The sequence below is a fragment of the Pollicipes pollicipes genome, unplaced genomic scaffold (assembly GCF_011947565.3).
Source record: "Pollicipes pollicipes isolate AB1234 unplaced genomic scaffold, Ppol_2.1 Scaffold_3087;HRSCAF=3621_pilon_pilon_pilon, whole genome shotgun sequence".
NCBI lineage: Eukaryota > Metazoa > Arthropoda > Thecostraca > Pollicipedomorpha > Pollicipedidae > Pollicipes > Pollicipes pollicipes.
Genome location: NW_023596225.1, coordinates 39,152,456 through 39,156,277, shown reverse-complemented (window position 1 = coordinate 39,156,277; position 3,822 = coordinate 39,152,456). Strand labels below are relative to the sequence as shown.

Below are 3,822 nucleotides of genomic sequence, written 5' to 3'. Positions count from 1 at the left end.
TCTGTGGTACAGGATCGGAACATTTTTCAATGACGGAACGTGGCAGTTTCAGTGGTGGCAGGGTTGGGTGACTGTAAACGCAGTCCGGTATCATCCGGGTTGCTTCATCAGCAGGCGTGTTTGTGAACAGACTCTACGTCTAATGGAGCAAGTACGCCGGTCGAATTGTGAGAAGAATAAACACATTGTGTATTTTTAAGTTGGCACCACAACATAGGCCGCTGAATTGTCTAAAGCTTTGCTAAGTTCGACATAGTTATGCTGCATTATATTTAGTTCGGTAAAAAACGCTAGAGGTTAAGCCGACTCGGCTCACGCGTGTGCTAACATAGACCACCGTCCGTGTTGACCTGGAGAGTGTCGTGTATATGGTTCACTCCAGGAAACTAGCTCATTTTGACTGTGTCGTGGTGTCCGTCGAGACAAAATATCTCGCTTGTCGGTGACGTACCATATTTTCTGGATGGTTGGCAATAAACGGAACCATTCAGCCTGCACTTAACATAGGCGAAAAATTGTGTTTGAGCGCTTGCAATACGCGTCTTTTTCTCATCTTCTCATCCCTACGGAATTCTGCCATCACTTTTTGACTCTATTGCCCAGCTCAAAGCACATTTAGAAACACAGTTTACACCGAGATCCGCGCAAATTCACACGAAATCCGTATAAAATACCGCAAACCTCTGTCAAACATGTGCATTCCTGGCTCCGTACGTTTCAGCAGGTCAGGCTGACTTACATAACCGCAGGGCATGCCGATATATTCAAAAGCCTATGAACTACTCGCTCTCACATCGGTCTCAGGACCAAGCTCCGAATTTCCATTTTGGATCTTACGCTCATCAACGTCAGGTCCTGATGTCGATGACCATAAGATCCAAAACTGAGAATGGGAATAATAAAACGTCCGACGAGGTGTGGCAAAAGAATGGTATGGGTAAGCAATACAGGATTTGCCTCTCTCAGCCGCCACATTTAAGCGTCTGCCATCGATTTGTGCCGCTGGGCTTTAAGGTCACGTTCACTGCTGCTCTCAAAACACAGGCCCCTTACAGAGCTTATAACGTTCCTCGCTAGCTAGCCGCTTCGACTGCGGCTTCGGCATCGGCATCGCCTTCGGCTTCGACTTCGACTTCGACTTCGACTTCGACTTCAGCATAGGCATCGGCATCGGCTTCGGCTTTGGCTTCGGCCTTGGCCTTCGCTTTGGCTTCGACTTCTTCTTTTGATTTGGCTCCGAAGCCAAAAGCCGGGCTTCGTCTCTAGGTCTGCGCCATGATTGATCTAATAATCAATTACCGAAGTGTATGAATTGCATAACAGGCTGATCCATCCATGTGCCTCGGACCTGTCACCTTAACCATGTAACAAAGTGTCCATTCCAGAACTGTCTTTCATAACATGTGGCAAATATTGACCATATAAGCCCCATTTGGTTCCTTTGTGTCACATGGGGTGCAAAGACAGAGTATGAAAGGGTATGAAACAGAGAACAAAATGGATTGGGTCACTCAGGCAGACCTGACATTCCAATCCAAACCAACCAACTGGATGTGGACAGGAATCATCACCATATTAAATATATTGATTTTGATCAGATTTATGGTTCAGTTTTCATCAAAATACATCCTTACATTAACCAACTGGCAACAGATGTCTGCACCCTGTTAAAACTAGCAAATGCCAAATCTGAAATGATGTTCGGTTTGAAAGCAAACATTTAATGTCAAAGCATTGTGCTAACTAACATCAACAACAACCATGTGAAGAAGAACCCCTGTGTTTGAACAAGTGATTGCTTTGAAATGTACAGGCAAATGGAATCAGTCGGGGACCAGAAACAGATGAGGAGACTCCAGTGAAAGTACATCAGGCAATGACTCTCTCCCAAGTTGCCACAAAAGTCCCTGTGCCTTTGGGACTGGTAGCCATGACATTCACAGATCACCTACAACAGCAAACAGAAGTGGCTCAAAGTAGCCAAATTTAAGGTAAGATAATATTGAGGTAATCTTTATTCATACCTGTGACTTGTAACATTCTTGCCCATTCCTTAAAATGGACAGCAGACAAAATGGACAAATAGACAGAGAAAAATAACAATGATGAGTTGATTATGTTCCAAACCTGTGAGTCAGTATGGGCTGAGTGACCCATATTGCCTGGAGCTATCCATGAATTGGCTCTGAAATCTAAATAATGAACTTAATGTTTTCTGACAGTGATCATATCTGCCAGCAGTGGTGCCCTGGATGTAGCAATGTTGTCATCTCACCAGGCATATCTTAGAGAGATATTGAAGCCTACAACATAGCTGCATCCTAGAGGAATGACAAGATAGTATTCAGCCATGGTCAGAACCAAACTAATGAAGTGGAACTCCATCCTGGAATTTATTCTATCAGAACAGACCGAAAAACATGTGTGCCTGACACTGCAAAATGTGCATTGTACATCAGCAAAACTAAAGTAAGCTGATGGATCTTGAGACAATCCCTGCTCTTATCTCTGAATGGCTGATAGAGGCAGACACAGGACTGTTGGATAAGAAATTCAACACCATTCAGGCAGAACAGCTCAATATGCAGACCCATAAAAAGGCTGTGTCAGCAAGCAGTATGCTTGCAGTAAATTGTGAACCTTTTTGTTTGTGTTCTTTCATCTAATGTAATCCTAGCAAATACAGATGAAGTCAGCAAAAATTGGTATGTAGGTAGGAGCTGGTTACTAAGATCAGTTAATATAGTAACAGTGGTTGTCAGTAAACACCATTTTTGGGCTCTATCTGCATTTTTACAGCTTTCAGCATTTGTGCATCAAGATTCTTCCCTATTTTTATCTGCTTTCTGGGCTGTGCTAAGCTCATGGAATTCTTAAACTTAAGTGTGACCTGCCAAAGTTTTTGTAATGTTTGTGCAGGCTTCTCTTAAAATTTGTGACACACTTTTCCCCCAATGCCATGGGACTTTTCCTGTTTTTGAGGTAACCAATACATTTCATCATCAAGCATGGAAATGCTTTATTCAGCATTAAGTCAAGCTATTTTGACAGCTACAAAGCTCTTGAGTTTGAAGAACTTTGATGCTATTGATTTGAGGTACTTTACCTGATGGTACAAAAATGACCTGAAGGTTTAACATAGCTATCAGTTCTATAATACTTATAGAACTGATGGATAATGCCCAAACTTGTAGAGCTGGCTTGTTAACCATCAAGGAATTGCACACTGGAATATGGATAAATGGATAAAATAAAGAAAACAATTGGGGAGCAACGATTGGGGCATTCAGCACATATTTTAGTCTGCCTTCAATCTACTAGCATGTAGTCCTCCACATGGTTTAAACCAATTTCTGAACTATGTTGCATACCTGGATGTACACCTGATACTTTAAGTCAATGTCGACCGGTGCGTTGTTAACCAGCCAAGAAGTAAACAAACCCAACAGGAGGTTGGGACTAATTGGAATTGCGGGACACGTATAAAGTCTCGTCATACAGCCGTCAATGACCTCCTGCGTTTCGGTATGCAGAAACACAGATGCTTCAGATAAACTGACAATAAGCCACAACACGCCTGTGGCACTAACCTGAGAAAGACACTTTTCGGATCCCTGAACTTCGACGCCTCCTCAACTCAACAAGTGGTGGTGGGTGGCTGGGTTTGGCCGTACGCGTACGACGAGCCTGAGCACGGCTGTTTACTCGCGCCATTATTGCATCGCTAACACCAAATTTCCTTACGCATAGGTCCACTGCACTAGAGATTTTTCACCACGAGATTTCTCAAGCCGGGCACACCTGTTACATTCTCACCAGATT

General features: G+C 43.3%; 1 protein-coding gene across 1 annotated transcript in view; it reads right to left on the bottom strand.

Moving 5' to 3' along the window:
* The window catches only part of LOC119114733 (ras-related protein Rab-27A), a 48,523-nt gene extending 44,854 nt beyond the window's left edge, over positions 1 to 3,669 (bottom strand). The window contains exon 1 of the mRNA XM_037238749.1: positions 3,591 to 3,669. The gene's annotated coding sequence lies outside the window, so the exon portion shown is untranslated. The remainder of the gene's footprint in view (positions 1 to 3,590) is intronic.
* Between the last annotated feature and the right edge of the window lie 153 nt (positions 3,670 to 3,822).